The 22,693-nt window shown below is 39.3% G+C and overlaps 2 pseudogenes; one reads left to right on the forward strand and one right to left on the reverse strand.

The window, feature by feature from the left end:
- Positions 1-8,045: 8,045 nt before the first annotated feature.
- Positions 8,046-10,427, reverse strand: LOC110220647 (V-type proton ATPase subunit C 1-like; annotated as a pseudogene).
- An 805-nt stretch (positions 10,428-11,232) lies between these two features.
- The window catches only part of LOC110220646 (ubiquitin-like FUBI-ribosomal protein eS30 fusion protein), a 31,507-nt pseudogene continuing 20,046 nt past the window's right edge, over positions 11,233-22,693 (forward strand).

Consider the following 22,693-nt stretch of genomic DNA (forward strand, 5'->3'; position numbering starts at 1 on the left):
GGCTAATAGAACATAGATTTCTTAATTTTTAAAAAGTTTGTAAGTAAATTTCAGGGGGGTAGGGGAGTTTGAAATCCAGCCCCCAAGACGTTCACCACAACTGCATGTGTACATATACAACCACTGCTTTAATAGCATTCTTTCCCAAAGTGCTCACACTTAACTGGATATTTGCATATAAACAAATGCATGTTCATTTTCCCTTTGTATTTCTGCCTATTTCTGAACACATTCTTTAGCCATAAGAAGCCAAGCAGGCACTTCCAGGGCCCTGAATGGGAAAGCCTTGAAAAAGGATAGTGTCCATCACTCTGACACTAGCGTGGTTAACCAAATAAATTACTCAGATCCTCGTTACAGTGGGCATATTGTCTTAGATGAGTGTATGGAGAAGAAGGGAATTGGGGCAGAAGTGATAATTGAAGGTAGCGGGGAACAATGGGGAGATGGAATGAATTTGTGTTCCTTACCTCCAGAAGGGATTGCTCCTAGCCATAGGGAGAGAGAAAAGCTAGGTCTGTATCCTATACGACCTCTTTTCTTCAGGACGATGGTAATTACATGGATTTGCAGCCCTGATTCAGTAAGTCTATCCTGAGTCACCTTAGCAACCTGTCATTCAGATTGACATTCCATCACTCCTGCTTCCATGACCAAACCAAGTCCTCCATGAAACAGACCAGGACTTCTTACCTAGCCCACACATTTTCCACACCGACAGAAAAAAAAAACACTTAATGGGGAATTGTCTCCTTGGTCACCATTTTTGTGGATTCGGAGCTTTTCCTTCTCTCCCCTTTATATTTTGTCTTTCCTCCCATCCCTCTACCTCTTCCCATTTTCATGGCTTTTGAAATTTTGATTTTTGCTTTTAAATAAAGGACAAAGCTAGGTTCTCTTTGACAGAAGCAATGACTAATTTTCCATTGTGGGGTCAGAATAGTATAACACCAATAGGTTAGTAACTGTTCAGGAATATAGCACTCATAATTATTTATCTTTATTCATGTCACAGACAGAGTATCAGATGGCAAAACCTGTTCCACAAGAAATAGCCATTTTAATCCATTCCTGATTTTAGGCTTTATGTACCTAACAAGTACCTAACAAACTTTTCATTCAGTTTCCTGTGAGCATATCTTATTTTCTTGGTTCTGATTTTGGTTTGCCATTTATTTTCTTCTTATGATTTATTTCCCATTGCCTCCCACTTTATTAAGAGATTCAGGAGAAGCCCCAGATTTTTAATTACTTGTGTCATGCCTAAATATGGCTCATTTGTTCTAGTAAAAATCTAAAAATGAAATGAGAAGATTTATATAAAGCATTTTATTAACCTTACAGCACTATACAAATGGGCACTATTTTTATTATTACTACTACTAGTAGTGGTGGTGGTAGTAAATAAGAAAAATAGGGTTGAATTTGGGTTCATTGCTTCAATAGCTATTATGTTGATTTGTAACATCATTAAATGTAATGATGTTACATTACATGCATTTACATTACTCCAATAAATTTACAGTATTTCATTTAGTCATTATTCATAAAATTACAGGCTTTTAGAGGTGGAAGTTGTCTTAGCCCAGTTCATACCTAAATAGGATGACCCTTTACATAGTCCCTGATGAAGTCATCCAGCCTCTACTTGAAGACCTCCAGTGATGGGGGTTCACTACCTCATGAGGCATTTACACTTTTAGACAAACCTAATTTTTTGGAAGTTTTCCTCCTCATTTCTAAGAGAAATCTACCTCTCTGAAGGCTCTAAGCTTCAGTTTTGTTGTGTGTAAAATGGAGAAACAGACTCGGATTGTGACTTTGGCCATGGTCACGTTTCCAGTAGATGTAAGCTGGGACTTGAACCTGTACGTCCTGACTCCAGAGTACAATGCTCTTTACATTGCACTAGACCAGTGTAATTTGAGGGCTGCTAGAAGGTAATACAGATGCTCCTATTACTCACTTCTTTGGGTTAAGACATTGGAAATCTCTATTTAAATGCATTTTGTTTTCCTGGCATGATAGCACACCACTTCCCTATCACTCACCCCAATATCTTAGGAAGAATTTGTTTATCCAACTATCCAAGGACTGTGTAGGCTGTAATCGGGCATGGGGCAGGTTAGTTTTGCTGGAGTGCAGAGGAAGGAAAATCTAGATTGCAGGGACTTGGGCATTTAAGGGGCAGTCAGGTAAAACTGTGAGCCTCTATAGAGCTAGGGAACGAGATTGGTAGTTGTGGTGAAGAGAGTTGTCGAAAAAGAAGTGAGGGGAAATGAAAAAGATTAGAGTTATGTTGACTTGTGAGTTTTGCAGTTTTCCCAGGGCTAGGCCTAACAGGAAGTCTCGGTGTAACTGTGGATAATCTCCCAAGTGGATAGTACTTTTAGTGATAATTGAAACGTTACAATGATATTAGCTAACATTTATATAGCGCTTACTGTGTGCCAAGAATTTTACAAATGTTATCTCATTGGATCCTCACAACAACCCTTTAAGGGTAGGTGTTGTTATCTCCATTTTACAGATGAGAAAACTGAGGCAAAGGGAAGTTAATCGACTTGCCCAGGGTCGCAGCTAGTGAGTGTCTGAGGCCAACTTTGAACTCATATTTTCCTTACTCTAGGTCCAGAGCTCTATCCACTGTATCATTCAGCTTCCCCAATCCATCAATATAAGTCAGTTGGAGAATCATTCATTCAGTCAGTCAATAAGCATTTATCAAGCACTTACTGTGTGCCAAGAATGAGACAGAGTCCAGTTTGTGGGTTGATAAATCAGGTTGTTCCCTCTGTCTGCTTTCATTTATTCAGCGAGTACTTATTAAGTACCTGCTGTATACCAGGGACATTGGTAGGCTCTGAGGATACAAAGTCAGAAAAAAAAAACCAATTCCTAATATAGCATGTACATTTGTATAAAACAAATACAAAATACAGGTATTCAAATAAAGGTGGTTGGGGGAAGGCATGCACTAGCTGTTGGGGGATCAGGGAAGACTTCATGTAGGAAGAAGGTAGAGTCTTAAAGAAAAAGAGATTTTATGGGGCAGAGGTAGGGAGTGTATTTGCAGCTATGAGGAGTAGACAGGGCGAAGGCACATAAGACAGTGCTATTTGTGAGGAACAGAAAGGCAGTTTGGCTGGATCATAGAGTGTAGGTAAAGGAAATGGAATAATGGGTTATGAGAAGTTGAAGGAAAAAATATTAACATTGTTCTCCGCATTTAGACACCAGTCTGCCAGAAACTATTTTCATTTACTATTATTCTAGTATCTAAACATATCTCTCGTAGAGAGAGATGGCCAAACTGGTGTAATCCCATGTCAGCTACCCCACCCCTGATGCCCTCAGACAAGACTGCCCCAAGAAGATTGAGGCACCATTTATAGGAACCTTGAACAAGGAAAAGATCATAAGGGTTAAAATAGTTTGGGAGTTAACATTCCAAAACAAGAGTTACTGCTCTACTCCTTCTTTGACTTAAGGGATGGAAAGAAAGGACCACCTTCCTTCCATCATTATCAAATATCACAATCTCTTTGGAATAACCAAAGAAGGCACTTCTGATGCCTGGGGGTTCATTCACAAGAGTTAAGATTAATTATCTTTCTTAATCCATTTTCCTAAGAAAGGCCTATTGTTCTCTACCGAATCCATTTTCAAACAGGGAATTCTGGAAAGGACTTTTTGACCAGAGAAAATACTATTTATATTTTCAGTTTTGCTAAAAAGAAAGGTTTTTTGTTTTTGTTTTTTAATATGATTCCACAAAGGCTAGAAAGATAGATTGGGGCCAACTTGTTATGGGCTTTCAAAGGTGTACAGAAAGTCTTTGGACAGTTCAGGGAAAATGGAACGGGTTCCCTTGCTGACAACCCCAAGTTTGTTTTTCTTCCATGGGTGTGTTCAGCCCTTTTGGCAGTAGCATATGACTCAAGGCCTGTGTGTCTTCCTGGGCTTAAAAATGGGACTCACTGGAATGTCTAGGAGTTACCCAGTTAGCAGACTTTTGGGGAAGTCCAAGCCTCAAGGTAGTTCTATAAGGCTAGGTTCCTGTATTCTTCTCTGGGGTAAAAGTGGGATATATCAAGGTGTTGGGGGAATTGGTGTGTCTAACAAACCCCAAATTCATTTTCTTTTTGAAAATAGTCCAAACCACAGGATAGTCCTCTAATCCTGGATGACTATATAAGACCCTGGGGAAAGAAGGGATTCCTTAGGAAAAAAGAATTATATCAATTGTATATGGGGAGGGGAAAGAGGGAGGGAATAAGCATTTATTATGTGCCAGGCTTTTATTGTGCAAAATGCTGTAACAAATATTATCTTGTTTGGTCCTTACAACAATGCTACAAGGTAGGTACCATTATTATCTCCATTTTACCGTGGAGGGAACTGGGGCAAATAAAGGTTAAATGACTTCCACACAGCTACTAAGTGTCTGAAGCCGGATTTGAACTCGGGTCTTCTTGACTCCAGATTCGGTGCTCTTATCTGCTGTACCACCAACTGCCTTCTGTGACCTACTGTTAATTGTTTATGCATTTTATGAATTTCTTTGGGATGAAATAAAGGCTACTCTGTACCAATAAAAAAAAATAAGAGCCATACAAAGGAGTTTGTTTTTTTCTTGTCAAAATAACTATGGAAATGAGTCCAGTCAGCAGGACAGGGTGTGGTAACTTGCTTCATCTTGGGATGGCTGACCAATCTGAAGGACCCTGATCCCATGTGAATAGACCTTTTTATGCCCTTAGATGACCAGGATGAAGGCATAGTCAATAGTGTCAAATATAGTAAAGGTGTCAAGAAGGATGAGGTCTAAGAAAAGAACATCAAATTTGGCAGTTAAATAATCATTGGTTAACTGGAGAAAGCAGTTTCAGTTGAGTTATGAGATTGGAAGCCAGATTGTAAAGGGATGAGAAGTAAGAAAGATAGAAACGAACATTTATTAAGCACCTAGTATGTACTATGTACTGTGCTCAGCACTTTATCTCGTGATTCTCATAATCACCCTGGAAGGGGCTATTATTATCACTATTTTACAGTTGAGGAAACTGAGGCAGACGGAATAGGGTCATAATAACTAGTGATTGTCTGAGGCTGGTTTTGAACTCGGGTCTTCCTGACTCTGTCCATTGCATCATCTGACTGTCTCTCAGAAGCAGGAGGAAGTGTACAAGGGAAGACAAAATTTTTGAGGAGTCTGGCTGAGAAAAGGAGGGGAGATGTAGGACAATAGATTGAGGGGATGGTAGGGGCTAGTGACGGTGTTTTAGGGATAGGGGAGACATAAGCAGTTGAGAGAGAAAGGGAGGGAGAAATCTACATGAGAATATGTAAGTGGAAAGGCCACCTGATTAGAGGAAAAGTGAGAGTGGAGTGTATTCTGAGAAGAGAAGATCACGCTGAATGAGCTCAATTTTCTCCATAAAATAAGAGGCAGGGTCTTCAGCTGGCGAAAAGAGGTGGTTAAGCTTTCTGCACACATCTATTTATGCTCCTTTGGGTTCTTTATTTGCTGCTATTTCTTGAATTTTTCTGTTAAAGGGCAACCCTATTGTCATTCTGGTAACATGAGCTTTAAAGTTGCCCAGCAGAGGCCTGGGTCAGCATTATTCAACACGATTTGTGATGCAGCAGCTTTCTGCATTTGATACTTATTATACGTTCCTCCTTGTTCCCAAAAAAAAAAAAAATTGGTGTTCAGGTCAGAGTGCCAGGGCAGGGTTGGGATTCTTGCAGCTCAGGCTGATCCATTAAATCCTGGGTAAGAATCAGAAATATGAGCTTAGTTGACCAAAGGGATAGGGAGGAGACTCAATTGTGTTTTTCTTTTTGGGTCACTGAGCTTCACTTGGTTATATTCTCTTTGGGTCAGCATTTCCCTGTTTTGCAGGACATTAAGGCTGATATTTCCTGCCTCCTGCCTCCCCCTTTTTCTTTTTACTGTGGCTACTCTCCTAGGGGTTCTCTGTACACCATTTCTGTCAGAACTTCTCCCATCATCATTCCATCTCCACCCTGCCCAACCGAGGGAATAAAGTGCAATGAGACGAGGAGGAGGAGGAGGAAGAGAAGAAGGGAGAAGCACCATAGTCATCTCCTTTAAGCTTTCTGTATTATGTATCTGACATGTAATTTCAGTAGTGGAGTCTAAAGATTTCTACCTGTCAGAAAACAGTTCTTGTCTTAACTCAGTTAAACTTGGGCAAGTCAGTCTCCTTAGTTAAAAAATAGGGGATGAGAGGAATAGAGTCCTGACCTTTCACTTCTTACATTATAAGACTGAATAATAGAGGTCTAGGGTGGGAAGGATGCAGATATGGCCCCATTTTAGGATAGGAAAAATGGAGAGAAGACAAACTGGATCTATCAGTGTTGAGGAATGAATAACAGTTAAGTACCAAAGAAATGGTAAGTAGTAGTTTAAAATATTACCCACTCCCATACCTTTTTTTTTTTTCACCCATTGTGTCCCTGAAAGTACTGGTAAAACTCAAAACGGTAAGCTGGTACTCATGCTTTATCATTATTTAGTTTTCCTGAAATTTATTAAAAATTGGACTTGGTATCCAGTCATTTAAGAGTACAAAAGTTTGGTGACCCAGATCCATGCATTTTGAAAAATAAGCTCTCAAGTGAGTTTGTAAACCATGTGATGATTTTTTAAAAAAATTATTATGAACTTGACAAACATTAACAAACAGGAATATTTCAACTACAGTCAAGAGTAGAGGATTCTATCTCAAACTAGGAACTTCTGTTTATAATTTTTTAAAGTATATATTGAATCTAACGTAACAGTAGTACAACTTTCCTGCTTGTCTCTATCCTTTTATATTTTTAAATGTTTCATTGATTTCTTTTTTGCATTATTACATATGATAACTTACATTTATATGGTGTTTTAAGGTTTGCGGTGTACTTTGTATTATCTTAGTTGATCCTCACAGTACTCTTAAGTATTACAGATACTATCCTCATTTTACAGATGAGGGAACTGAGAGTAAGAGAAGCTAAGTGATTTGCCCAGGGCCATCTACCTAATGAGTCCAAGGCGGGATTCAAACCTGTGTCTTCCTGACTTTTAAGTCCAAAGCTCTTCCTACTATGCCATGATGCCTTTTATTATGCAAGGTGAATCCAAACTGAATAGAATACATATTGTCACTAGCAGCATCTAAGCCATAACAAATCAGCTGTGATCTTAGTTTTGTGAATTCTCAAACCGAAATTTGGAGACTCCTCTAACAACCTGAAGTTGCACACATCACATCACACGGTTCCTAGGTTACTATCAACTGTCCTTCCATGCTGAAGGCACTTGTGGATTAGTGTCAGAAACCTTCAGAAAGCACATAGCTGAATAGTGTCTTGGGCAGCTAGATGGTGCGGTGGATAGAGCGCTGGGCCTGGAGTCAGGAAGGCTCATTTTCCTGAGTTCAAATCAGGCGTCAGACACTTACTAGGTGTGTGACCCTGGGCAAGTCACTTAACCCCGTTTCTCTCAGTTTCTTCATCTGTAAAATGAACTGGAAGAGGAAATGGTAAACCACTCCAGTGTCTTTGCCAAGAAAACCCCAAACGGAGTCATTAAGAATTAGACGTGACTGAACAACAAGAATAGTGTCTTATTTCTTTACATCACAATTTAATGACTATTTATTCTCACTATTAAATACAGTCAAGCAATGGTATAATTTATGTGTCTGTGAATAATAGTAATGTATTATACTATATATAATGTACATATATAATATAATAGTCAACTCACGATGTATACCACTATATTAATGAAGAAAAACATTTAAAAAATATTCTGTTTATAAATGACCTCTGATTTCCCCCCTCAATATAATGACCTGATGATGATGATGATGATGATGATGATGATGATAAAAGCTATACAAACTGTAATTAAAAAGGAAAATGTTATGAGATGGATAACTATGAGAAAATTCAGTCACAGGGTGAGAGAATGAATTAAGAAAAAAACATAGGATTAATACTAACTTGAAAGTATAAATATACTTCTACTCATTTCTGTTCCTGTATATCAGTACCATGATAGGAATGTCCATGTAAGAACCATTTCCCTCCAACAAGTTGTAGTTAATCTTGTAGTGTACATAGGGAAAGTGTTCCTGCTTGACACTTATATCTTGATTGTCTTTCCTGCTGTCCAGATGTTAGTATAATTCACACAATACTTGGGATTTCTTCACCGTTTTCTTATTGGGCTGAAGGAGCTTAAAAGTTCACTGTTAAACCAGATCTTAAAAACAGACTCAGCAAAAACTCTTAATCCTTTCATGTGAATCCATGCAATAGAAATTTTTGCTGAAATTAGAATTAAGTGTCCTGAGATGAGGGACTGGCTTACTTTTGTCTTTCTATTCCCAGCACTTAGCACAGTGACTGGCATATGGTCAACATTTACTAAATGCTTGATGATTTATTTGAAATTCACTTTCAGCAACCAAACTAGCCTGCTTTTTCTTGTCAATGGAAAGCCAAGTTATTTTCTCTTCTTTGCTTTCCTCTTCATTATACTGGAAATTATAGACAATTCACTTTCAAGGCCTTTGGGTCTGAAATTATCCACTGCTGTTCTAAACAAAGTAGCATACGCAGGTAGCTGTCTTCCTTGGTTTCTGAATGAACTTTGCTAGAGCAGGAGATTACCATCTCAGCAAGTATTTCATGAGATTAACTTGGTCGTTGTGGGGAATAGTGTAGTAGAGTGAGAAGTATACTGAGTTTGGAATTAAAGGACCTCAGTTTGAATCCAGTTCTGCCACTTACTAAGGCTGTGTGACCATGTTCCTCATCTGTAAGATGAAGAGGTTGGACTAGATGACCTCTAAGACCCCCTCTAAATTTGTGATCCTATGGACTTTAGACATGAAAATAGCTAACATTTATATAGTGCTTACTATTTGCTAAGCATGTTACAAATATCTCATTTGATCCTTGCAACAACCCTGAGAGGTAGATGCTATTATGATCTCCATTTTACGGATGAAGGGGGCATTTTACCGAGGCAAACAAGTTAAGTGACTTGCTCAGGGTCACACAGTACATGTCTGAGGCGGCATTTGAACTCAGGTTCTGAGTTCAGACTTCTGACTCCAGGCCTACTGTGCCACCTGGCTACTTTCCATGATATATTCTGAATCAAGAACCAAGTCCTATTTCTTACTTCCACTAGACTTCCATGTAACAAACATCATTCTTTTCAAATTAGAAAAATTGCCTTTAAGATAATTATATAGAGATGCGTGGGATTTTAGGTCATTTTTCACTCTGACAGTCCCTTGCCAATTATTTCAGAAATATTTTTCAGGGGATATTTGGCCATATTGCTTTGAAACTGTTATATAAGTAAACAGTACAACTCCAGTGGTCAACAGGTTTTCCTGAGGTTTATCTTTTATCATCCTCCATAATATCAGGTTTGTATTGGACCACTTTCCTGATGAACCTTTCTACAAATGCATTAGTTTGATGACAGTTTATCTGTTAGTCCCACCAAATACATCCAGTGTGTTAACCTTTGGTGGGCATGTTGAATTGTAAATTAGTAAAGAGATCCCTCTTTGTTCCAGTTGTATAATTATAAAAAAGATCATTCTGCCTCTTTCCTATTATAACAAAGCACCTCCTAATAATTTTTCCCCTTCATTTTCCAAAGCTCTTATAAGAAAATTATTCAAAGTATCCTAGGATAAAGATAACTTGCCAGCTAAGGGGGACCTGAAATTCTTCCATAGGTTGTATCAATAGTGATGTCAGATTCAAATAGGGATGGATCCCTATGGGATGCATATTGACTTAGACACAAATTAACATTATCTATGTTGTATTTTAAAATTATTTAATTAAACATTTCCCAAATACATTTTAACCTGGTTCAGCCATGCTTGGAGTTTGACACCTCTGGATAGAACCTTCTGAGGGAGCAGAAACCTTAAGGATCAGGTAACTGAAAATAGAATAAGAAAGGGTTGGAGGGGGTTAATGGGGACATACCCCAAAGTAGTCTGTTATTATTAGGCCATCCTGATGACCAGATCCAAGAAACCCTTGGACTGGAAGCCCCACCCTGTTCTTGGGATAGCACTGATTGATCAAACACAGTCTCTGGGAGTTGGTAGACCCAACCATAATAATTGGGTGTGATGATGAAGTTATTGTTTTAAAAGTCCATTCCATTTTTCAGTGATACCAGCTGCCTGAGAATGATAGGGAAGATGAAGAACTCGGTGATTGTGATGGCTGCTGCCCCAATCTTGGACCTTATTTTCAGTAAAATGGGTACCTTGCTCAGAGGCAATGGTGTAGGGAATCCCACAGGGGACTGTAAGAGCTCTCGATGATAACTGCTGTGGACTTATATGACACTGCAATCCCATATTGTGATTAAGTATCAGCTGCAATGGGGGAGCACTTTGCTCGGAGACGGCAGAAGAGGGCCAGTGTAATCAATTTGCCACTTAAAGGCAAGTCTTGAGAAATGGGATCATGCCATACTAATCTTTCAAAGGTGGGTGCTCTGATTGGCATGGGAAACATTATTGGGGGGAAAAAGCTACAATGTAACCTTAGTTATGGGGATCCCATGATCATCTGTCCACCACAACATAACACAGTGACCTGTATATCCAGATCGAATGATGGACCCAGTCCTCAGTCTCTGCCATTCTCATAAGAGCACTGACTCAATTATTCAGTTCAGCCTAGGGTATATGACACCCACTAACATGCCCTTCACACAGTGTTTGTTGTAGGAGGCATCAGCAAAATTCCTCCTTTGGTCCCAGTTCCCCAAATTGGGAAGGGGTTTTATGTACCTCAGGCCGCTCAGCCAGACTCCATGGCCACTATGTAGATATCATTATAAATAAAAATCTTGTCTGTTCCACCTGCTATGTGCCAATCCCACAGCTTATAGCTCAGCCCACTAGAAGGACTGTTATCCCTCAGGGTGTCCCCCATTATCGGATTAATTGCTACGGAGGTCTTGTTGTATATACATCTCTCAGAATCATCAATGAACCCAGCAAAACAATGCCCCTCAATAGCTAAATTTCATAGATGGGAGCCCATTGGACTAGTGGAGGAGATAAAGTACTGGGCTAGGCTTAGTTGGTCTTAGCTTCTGGCAAAGTCACTACCTGTTTATGAATGGTAAGTTATACTTGAGGGGCAAGGGTAAGCATGACGTAATACCATGTAATGGATGTACCAGAGACATCTCAATCTGAATGTGTTTATAATTCATCTTCCCCCTCAAACCATGCTGTCTTCCAAACTTCTCTCTGTCAAAGGCACCCCATTCTGCTTGTCTCTTAGGTTTATAACCTCACTCTTCTTTACCCCATGTGTCTAATTGGTTCCCAGTTCTTGCCATTTCTGCCTCGTTAATCTGACCTCCCTTACTCACACAACTACCTTAGTTCAGGCCCTCATCACCTCTTACCCGGATTCTAGCAAATGCTTCCTGCCTGGTTTGATTGCCTCAGGTGTCTCATCACTCCATCCTGCACATTGCTGCCAATTAGATTTTTCAGAAGGTTTTCCTTCTGGTCATGCCACTCCTTTGCTCTAAGAACTCCAGTGGCTATCTGGTACCTTTAGAATAAACACAAACTCCTCTGTCTAGATTTCAAAGCCCTTTACAACCTGGCTGCAGCCTATCTTTTCATCATCATTGAAGGCTGCTCCCACTCCTGTACTCTTATTATCTACCTGAATGGGCTTCCACTGTATTCTTTCTCTGTATACTTTATACTCTGTCTCACATCTCTTTGCCTTTGCCTCCATGCCTGGAACTCACTCTTTATCTCAGCCTCATAGAATCCTTCTGTTTCTTCAAAATGTAGTTCAAGCACCACCTTTTTTTTTTTAAATTTTTTTAAATTAATTTATTTTGATTTATCAAGAATCACTTCCATAAGCTTTTGAGTTTAAATTTTTCTCCCCCTTCCTTGCCCCCACCCTCCCCAAGATGGCGCACAATCTGGTATAGGCTTTATATTTACATACCCATTAAACATATTTTCATATTAGCAATGTTGTAAGAATTGGAACCAATAGAAGGAACCACAAGAAAGGAAAGAAAACAAAATAGAAGAAAAAAGGCAAATAGTATGCTTTGATCTGCATTCAAACTCCATAGTCCTTTCTTTGGATGTGGATAGCATTTTCCATCATGAGACTTTTGGAGATGTCTTAGATCCTGGCTTGCTGAGAAAGGCTAAGTCTATCAAAGTTAGTCATGGCACAACGTGGCTGTTACTCTGTACAGTGTTCTCCTGGTTCTGCTCACTTCACTCAGCATCAGTCCATACAAAGTCTCTCCAGGTTTTTCTGAAGTCAGCCTGTTCATCATTTCTTATAGCACAATAGTATTATTCCATTACATTCATATACCATAACTTATTCTGCCATTCCCCAATTGATGGGCATCCTCTCAATTTCCAATTCTTTGCCATCACAAAAAGAGCTGCTATGAATATTTTTGTACATGTGGGTCCTTTTCCCATTTGTATGATCTCTTTGGGATAGAGCTTTAGAAGTGCTGTTGCTGGGTCAAAGGGTATCAAGCACCATCTTCTTTCCTGAGTCTCCTAACCCTCCTTCCTCAACTACCTTACATCTTAATGATTTAATTTTTTAAAATTTATTATCTTTTTATTCTGCATCTACTCATATATCTATTTATGTGTATATTTGCATTTGTTGTCTTCTCCATTAGAATCTAAGCTCCTTGAAAGTAGTAATTATTTCATTTGATATATTTTTATTCTGATACCTAATACAGTACCTGATACATAGGAGATACTTGATACTAATTCTGTAAAAATGAGTGCTTCCTGTGTCCTACCTGTTTTTTCAGAGGGACCATGTTGCATTATCCAAATCATAATGGGCAGGTCTAGAGAAAGGGTAATGGTGTAGGCCTGTGTCATCTGTTCGCTATAAACTAGGGCCCAATAAAAAGCAAACAAAACGAATTCTCGTACTGGTTATGTCCAAAAAATATGTCTCATCAAGCATTAAGCAACAGTTTTTCAAAAGTGGCATATAGCAAGTGACTGCTTCAAAGATGTTAAGGCTCCAGAAGCCCAGTGATGTTTAGCCTGACTACTCTTTGGTGCCTGCCAAAGGCTTTATTTAGCCTGGTCCTTTTAGACAGAGATCTCCAAGAACATGGGCTCCGTAAGATCATAAGGACCCAGAGGCAGACTGCTAAAAGACTCACTTTAGGTCTTCTGAGGCTACGTCGCTCATTCTGGGCCCCACTCAAAAGAGGTAGACTTGAGGGGCAGCTAGGTGGCGCAGTGGATAGAGCACCAGCCCTGAAGTCAGGAGGACCTGAGTTCAAATGCGGCCTCAGACCAAACACTTGATACTTACTAGCTGTGTGACCCTGGGCAAATCACTTAACCCCAATTGCCTTAAAAAAAAAAAGACAAAACAAAAGAGGTAGACTTGCACTCAACTCAGTAAATGGGGGTCATCAAGATACCCATGGAGGGAATATGGTTTTTTCAAAGAATCCAATAAACCTCTGAATTTCCTTTTTAGACTGTGGGTTAGCAGGTGTCAATAATTTAATATGGACTCCATCTAGGTTCTCCCCGTCCAGTATGTTTCCCCTAAACTTTTAACTAAGCAGGTTGAATCCCGAATTTTTTAGGCTTGATCTCCCACTCCTTGCCCCTTATATAACTAAGGGCTTCTGCAACTGTGGCTGCTTCTGCCCAGTCAATATTACATCATCAGATACCAACTAGGTAGATATCAATGCCCTCAGGAAATGGGGCCTCTTTCAGGTCTCTACTCACCAAATGGTGACAACATAAAAGAGAATTCAAGTAACCCTGAACCTGAAGGCTGGGGGGGACATGCAGAACTCTTCCAGTAAAAGCAAAGTCCTCCTGACTAGTCTCAACCATGGGGACAAAATAAAAAGCAGGGACGAGGTTAGTAGCCCCTGGGGCCAGACTTCTAGGTCTACCATATAGACAAGATCATAGAGTGTAGCAATCAGCCTAAACAACTCTATTTGGCTCCTAATCATCTACCATATGATGACAAGTGTCATCCATCTTCACTAGCCACAGAGGATTATTATAAAGGTAGTTTGGAGCAAAGTATTCTAGTCATCTTCATTTCCTCCCGTTACTAGGGAGGAAATATTGCACACACACATACACACACACACACACACTCCCTCCCCAATCCAATATTATTTAATGTTAACTATATGAGATAGTTCATTTGGTCCTTCTCACAATGCCTGGCACAGAGCGCCTGGCACAGAGCACCTCTACAGGTACTGACTCCCAAGAACTCATATAAATCCCCATAATACATTCCTTCTGATTAGCCATTCCAACCAAACAGGACTTCTACCCACCTCCACCTGAGAAAATGGTCCTCCTTTCTTCCCTCAGTGGTCTTTCCCTTTAAACCCATGATGGAAACTGAGATACCCCCATGGACTCATTGAGGGTCCCCCTGGTATAATAATAACAACCTGGCTTGCAGGTATCTAGCACCTTCTTCTATATTTGGTGATTCCCTCTTTCTAAGTCACACTGTCTGGGTCCTACAATTAAAATAGAGCCTCAAGGTAAACTTTGGCCCTCTAGATTATTGTTCAAACTTCTATAAACTCTCCAGTTTTTTAGTGGTAGAGAGGAAAGAGTATCTCAGGGGGATAGGAATGGGGCAGGCCTATTTGTGAGTAAGAGGACAAGCCTATGGCTTCTTTCCAATTCTCATCCTCACTCCTATTCCTATTCTCTTCCCTTCCATGTGTGTAACATGTAACCCTCTGAGTCAGAGATCATGCTTCCCATCTGTAACCTATCAGTCACCATTATTACTAGACCCATAGGTTGCTCTTCTGCCTTCTAGATATTGGTACTCTAATTGCCAAACAGAGGAAGGAAATTTATTAGTTCATACCATCTATGATTCTTTAATCTGTAATCTTTATTTTCCATAACACTGGTAATCCAGTTTTTCTAAAAAGCATTAATAAGGTTCAAGAAATATTTAATTTTGTTATATTTTATTTTCTCTATCAAGCGCCTTAAATATATATTGCATTAAACCTATGGAGTTAGTACTAGCATCTTCCTTATCCTATTAAAAGGGGTTGGCATATACCCTTCACAGCTATGGAGTTCTGTATCTGGCTATTTAAGTAGCTCAGGGGCCATTTCTTCCATGTTACCCTCCCTGCTCTTTCACAAGGAATTTAACCACTAAGCTATTGCAAACAATCCCTACTAACTACACCAAATATTCAGGGACAGGCCTAACTAGGGCCAGTCCAGTGCCTTAGGCTCAAGATTGAAATGAAACTTCTGTGAACCTAAAAATGCAATAAAATGTTTTTACCCTAACAGTTTTTAAGATTTAAAAAAGTAGTAATTTGGATAAAATGACTACTACTTTCTACTTCTGTATTTACCATGCTAGATCTAAATGCTAGACATTCCCACTGGGCACAAACCTCTGATCCCCAACTCCCCATTGGCTGGACCTTTTATGCCACAGGTGACTAGGAAGCCAAAAAAAGAAATGATGACCTTGAGAATAAATTATCCTATCCTTTAAAAGGAAGGCAGCATAGTTTATATTAAACTGTTGCCACCCTTACCACAGGCAGTATCCTGAACTTGAAGCATTTTCCATATCAGATAGCTAAACTCAGATCCAAGCTCTATTCTTTCCTTATAAATTAGAACATAGTGAATTTTTCTGAAAAATACATATTCAATTAGGCATCTTAACGTGGCATACTAGCACATAAATTCACATGTCTTTATTTTCTACTTAATAAAGCTTATTTTTGTTTAAAAAAGGTAAAGTTTTGTTGAAGCCTTTTTTGGTTTTATACCACGGTCTTTTCCAGATAAATGCCTACCAAGCAAATCTTTCCTTGTAACAAAAAAAAAAAAAAAACAGTTAAGCAAAACCAACTTACATAGAGATCACGTCTGGCAGACCATGCATGCGACATTCTGCACCCATAGTCGCCTTTCCGAGGAAAGTAGGGAAATATAGTTCCTCGTCTCTGCTACGATGCCTAGATGGGTCAATGCCCTTACACAGTGTTTGGTTTCATTTTAGTGTTTTTAAAAAAATGTTTACATCATTGTAACCATGTACTTTTTGTTTTTTGTTTTGCTTAACTCAGCTCATGAAAGTCTTTTCACAATTCCCTAAATTCCTCTTATTTTTTGCACAATAATCCATTCTATCGATGTAACAAATTGTTAAGCTGTCTCTCAATCAATAGGCACCTGTTTTATTTTTAGCTTTTTGCTACCACAAAAAATGCTGCTATGATGTCTTTTAAATACATGAAACTGTTCTTTGATCCTTATGGGATTTCTAGGTCAAAGAAAATCAACATTTTGATGATTTTTTTCTTTCATAATTTCAAAATATTTTATAGAATGGATGGATCAATTCATCGCTCCAGCAAAAGTATATTAGTATGCCTATTGGATAGAGGTTTTCTAGAGTGCCGAATATCCCTTGGCTACATTACACAGACCTGACCCAGTCTTAATCAGCCATTTCAACTGATTGGCCTTTCTTTTAGATCAAGAGTTGTCATCTTAAGTTTGGAACAAATCTAAATAGACAGTCTGTGTCTATTATAAACTGTAGTTCCTCATAGTGGCTAAACAAACTCCTCTCTGACTCCTTGATATTTTGCAACAGGACTGGAGTTGGCCCAGGAAAAGAGCCCAAATGACGTGATTTAGAGGTTAGGTTTTGAAAAGGCTTATCTCCCTGTCAAGTTCCACTCCCTGAACCATCCAACTTAGCTTGATCTTGGCTGAGTTTTTACTGCTTCCTCTCAGCCTTTCAGCATAGAGCTACGTTCCAGTTATGGAATGCTTAACCAAAAGCACATGCACTGGGGATGGTTTCCAAAGAGCAAGACAACGAAACCAAAGTCTGTACAAAGTTGTTTTCTGAAAACAGCAATATGCTCTGGGACATCAGTCCAATCTCCCAAATGTCGATTCTCTAACTATTTGTGCACAGAAGTAGAGGGGTTTTTTAAATGACTTGGTTTCTCTTGCTAGCTCACTACCTAGGGGAAAAGTAGTAGTCTGGAAATGATGGCTATATACTAAAGCATTTATGTAACTGAGCACATAGTGTTACACATAACAGGGAGAGGATGATGGAGGAAGGGTGATGGGTTGCCTCTCTGGTGGTCTAAGAAGATGGCCTTCTCACCACTCACTATCTTCTTGTCTTTGTTTTCCTTGTGCTTGGGCTTCTTAACCTCTCTATGGTTAATGGCTTAAAAAACCCCACAGATCTTTTCCTTGGTTGTCAGCCAAAATTTCATTTCCTGATCCCTCTTCACAATCAAAGGTAATTTTATTAGAGTATGATCATTTATTTTACTAAAGGATCTTTTACTTTGCAGAAAGATTTACCACAAGTTTCTTTTAAAAAGCTAAATCCTCTAGTGCATTTAAAATTTGATTTACAGTTAATTTTAGGAATGCATCTATTATGTAAAATGGATTATATTTTCACTCAACCTTATTAAATCATATCTAAGTCATCATAAGAGCACTAGTCCCAAATCAGAGAGTACCTATTATTCTTAATCCTTTGAGCTGAAGTTGGGAAGAAGTATCCCTTCAAGCACTTTAATGCAATGTAGAGTCTCTGGATCCACGTTCTTTGATACCAAATCTTAACCCTATTTTATAGGAGACACATGAGAGACCTGGTTTCTGAATTAACTCATCTCATGGATTTATTTTTGTCTTCTTTCCCTTTCTGATTGGTACTTCGCAAAGATCTACTGCACTAGGGAAGAAAGTATGGCCCTTGGTGTTATTATCCAGTTCAGGTTTTAAATGAATTCCCTTGGGTCCTAAAACTTTGACCATTCGTGTCCTTCACTCTGTGTCCCATGTCTAATGTAATTAAATAACCAATTCCATCCCAAATCATCAGTCAGAAAAGCATCTCCCTGGAGCAGCTCATACATTTGGGCAGCATCTGCTTTCTGACTGGCTCAGAGGAAGCCAGGAGCCTTCATCAGCATGAAGGGAATGAAATGAGTAACCAGTTCTCAGAGCTGCATCCAATATTGCATTAATATATTCAGAAGCTTAGTTAAGCAGGTGGGGGGTGGGGCAGGGAAGGAACTTCTACTGCTTCAGCCCTTTGGTCCCTGAAAGATCTTAGTGCTGGAACAATATTCCCTTGGCTTTCAGCTCTAACCTCTCTTGTGCAAAGAAATAAGAGGAATTTGAAAACTAGTGTGTTATTCTAATTGTGGCTGTCGCCATACTGGACCACTATAGGGAGCTGCTGCATTTGAGGTTCCTAGGCCCCAGCTAGAAGCTTCTTTCCCACCTCCGTCTCAAGTTATTTATGTTTTCATGTTTTTCATAACTATTTGAAAGATCTCATCAGTACAAAATTCCTGAATGTAATATGGGGTGCACAACCCCTGTAGCACTAGTGTGGCAGATCTCTGAACTGTCAGTGAACTTAGGAGCTGAAGAAGCAGCACAGAATACCAGGACGGGGGCCAGTTCTGACCATCCAAAAGTCACTTGGGGCAGAGAACTAGACTGGTGAACCATGAATTGCCTAGCAGGAGAGGATTTGAGATGGAGCCCCCAAAGAAATTATCATCAGAGTCAGAAAGTGAACAGAGAAAATCAGGAGGAAAAAAAAAAGACTGAAATTAACAAAGATCTCAGGAAGAAGAAAACTCAAAACCCTTGAACATTAACAGATAAATCAGCAGGGAAAACATTAACAAGAGAAGGAAATATGACCTCTAGATCTAGTAAACAAATTCAGATCTGTAGATAAGTACTGCAAAACAAAGGAAAATGATCCAACACTTGATGAGACCAAAAATTGTGTGGAATGTGAGGAAAACATGGAAACACAACATGCTGTGACTTCAGTAGTTCAAAAGAGAAATGAGTAGTGTGAGAACATAATTTATGGCCTCCATACAAAAATGATGGGAAGAGTGGAAAAAACTAGAATCTGCAATGGCAAGTCTCACCAAATAAACAAAAAAGGGAACAATCGATTGGGAATGCAAATGTGTACACAGAAGTGAAGGGCAATCTAGAAGAGAAGCAAAAAACAAAACAAAAAAAAACCCAACTTTTTATGTTTTTAGCAAAACATACCAATCTCTAAGACAGGCTGTGTAGAGACAACCTAAAGATCGTACGTCTCCCAGAACATGGCAGGACAAAAAAACTTTACCATAAGGCAGGAAATAATAGAAGAGAACTAACCAGAACTTGACATAGAAAATGAAATACCAATCCAAAGAATTCATAGATCACCTCCAGAAAACAAACAAATAAACAAGGCTTCAAACTTCAAGACACATAGTGATTATTTAACAATTCAATTCAGAAACAAGTTCCGCAAGCAATCAGGAGAAAGACGAGGAAAAACACAAGGAAATTCAAATAACACAAGACTATTCTGCACCCACCAGAAAATGGAGGAGGGAATGAAATAACATATTCCAAAAAGCAATGGAACTTAGGATGCAGCCCGGGGTGACCCACCCTGCAAATTTAAGTTTAATCATAAATGAAAAAAGATGGATATTCAACACTACAGAGGGATTTTAAACATTTTTATTTTTTTCTGGGTAATTTAATAATTTTATTAATAAAGCCAACATGTTATTCATAAAAAGAGTTATTTGGTCATATCTCTTAGACCAAAAGACCATCATGGCAGCAGGCTCAGAGCTTATATGTTTGACAATCAACTCTGATTAGTTAACACAATAGGAGATGGACAATATTAACATGGTCTAAGAGTGACATCATATCACTTTTGGACAGAGAAACTATATATCCAGGCCACCCCCAGCCTTGGGCCATCTATTTTTTTGTTTGTTTTTTGTTTTAGGCAATTGGGGTTAAGTGACTTGCCCAGGGTCTCACAGCTAGTTGAGTGTCTAGTGTTTGGTCTGAGGCTAGATTTGAACTCAGGTCCTCCTGACTTCAGGGTCAGTGCTCTATCCACTGCACCACCTACCTGCCCCCTTGGGCCATCTATTCAAAGAATGCATACCCTACCCAAGTTGGAGCAGAACACAATGGCTATCCCATCAGGGTGGGGTCTTAGTCCTATCTCATTATCAGACTGAACTTGTAAAATCAAGACTTTAGAAGAAGGTGTTAGAAAAATCTGAAACAAAAATCTACTACAGGAGTGAGTGAAGGAAAGCCTTTATTAGCTTCTTGAGAGAGAAGCGAGCACATTGCACTCTAGTAGCATGTGGGCGCTGGTTCAGTGGTAGAATCAACTTTTAAATAGTAAGATCAATACGCCACCCACCAGAGCTAGGATTGGTCTAGTTCATCTAAAGTTCTCTTCCTGAACTGCCCATCCCATGTTCCTCCGTGTTCTATTAACTCCTCCCAATTCATGCCTCCCATGTTCAAAAACGGCAGCTATCTCCACCCTTGGGGTGTGTCAGTTAATATTTAATAAGCTTATTAAGCAAGTTCAGTGGAGAAAAGCTTTTGCCCTGTCAAGGCCCAGTCCTTGACCCCAGCCAGTCGCAATCAATTTATCCTCTTTAGCCAGGGCTCTTTCTTAAGGAGCTACTTGTTTGTGGAATGTTTGGGGCACTTTCTGATTGGTTGAGGGACAATCCACAAGATCTTGGAAGTCTTCAGAATCCCCTTGTTCTGTTGTGGAAGCCTGACTTCTAATCCTTTTTCACAAAGGGGAGCATTCTGGATCCCCCCAAATTATCGGTTATTAATAATCATTTCTCTCAGTAATGAAGCAGTACTTGCCCTGTTTATTATCTCTGTTGGCTTTTTCATATGCAACTGAGCTACTCAAAACCTTATATTCCCTAATTGGTGTGGAATGCCTTGTTTTTATCTGTATCTATCTGTCTATCTATATATCTATCTATCTGTCTGTCTGTCTGTCTATCTGTCTATCTATTTTTAGGCTTATTTATTTATTCATTCATTTATCTATCTATGTATTTTTAGTTTCATTTGAAATATTTTTAGAAAGAAAACCATAATTGAAGAGACTGTTTGCCTATCAAAAAGGGACTGAGGTGGTAGAGAGTTCAGTGTGGCCCCAGGTATTGGGATGGAATGGTTCACATTTCTATTCTTGCTGTATCTTCTCAGTAAATATCCCTTTGTAAAGCTAATTGGTGGTAATTAGTTAAATGGTACTGGGACATTCATCGTTCCAGCTGATATTGATGAGTAATGTTCAATGGCATGAAAGAAGAATCACTCTAACCCCTCAATAGACCCTTTAGAACCCTGAGGGGAAGATTATACTTAATACGGAAGTTCCTTCTTCAAGGACCTCAGCTCATCTGTGAGAGTGGACGTTGGGAAAAGGATTCTCAGAGCATATTCTATTTCCCATAACCCACAATTCTGATGTCTTGCTTTTGCAAGTGACTTCTATGCGATTTACATTGTACCATTCCTCCTCTCACTTTCCCCTGCCCTATACCCCTACACTATCAAGATTAACCTCATTTGCTCTCTGCTTTCCATTAAGGTCTTCTTTTCAAGACATTCTGGTTTCACTTTTTTTTCCCTTTTCTTCTTTCCCCCCTCACTTTCCTGAAGATGATTTCTCTCTATTTTTATTTTATGTTTTCTCACTTGGTTTTTGTTCATTTTACTGTGCACATAGCATTAGCCTTCACTTTTCCTGTCCCTATTGTGGTTTCTGGGCAATTCTTTTCCCATCCTTTCAACTGCCTCCTTTTGCAGAATGGCCTGGTTCCATTAATATTCTAATAATGCACACATGTATGATGGGGAATGGAAGTTGTGATGGACCCCTAAAAGGAAAAGACCAAAGCCCCTGAGCCCAGATCTCTGGTGCCTGAGGCAGCTTGCCTATCTTAGTCAAAATAATCCTTTTAACTTCCCTTTTGGTGAGGCTCTCAAGGTCTGCTCCTGGCCAGCCACAGGCCATTTGCTACTCCTTAATCCTAACTAGACCCCTTCACTGTTACCTCCCAGTCACATCAGCCAATCGGCCACTCCTAGATCCCACCCAAATCTTCCCACAAATTTTTTCCCTTATAAAAACAGTCTCATCTACCAAATGCACAGGTTCTTTAAAATCCCAACCACTTCTATTGGCAAAACAATAAATCTTATCTCTCTGACTGAAAGAAGGCTAGAGTAGAATTCTTTCAAGGCAGGACCTAGACCACAACATAACACCCACTCACACACGCGCGCACGTGCGCGCGCGCGCGCGCACACACACACACACACATTATATATATGCATACATATATACATTATATATACACACATGCAATACACACACACATTTACATCTGCGTAGGTGAAGAAGATAGCCGATTTAAACTCTGGAACAGCAGAGTTCATGATCAGGAACACCCCTAAACAATGTGAGTGAATACTTTGCTGTTTCACCTCTCAGATTGCATAGGTCTGGGTAATCTCTCCACTAGAACAAGGTTCTCACTCCATGCTTCTTCATCTTTTGTGATTCTTGTCCATACATAATGCTGTGAGAGTTAGGCAAGGGTTGTTTCCACAAAGGTAGAATAGTGCATAAAGTTATAAAAACAACTCAAGGAAGC

This window comes from Phascolarctos cinereus, unplaced genomic scaffold (assembly GCF_003287225.1).
Source record: "Phascolarctos cinereus isolate Bilbo 61053 unplaced genomic scaffold, phaCin_HiC Scaffold_3;HRSCAF=262, whole genome shotgun sequence".
NCBI classification, from domain to species: Eukaryota; Metazoa; Chordata; class Mammalia; order Diprotodontia; family Phascolarctidae; genus Phascolarctos; species Phascolarctos cinereus.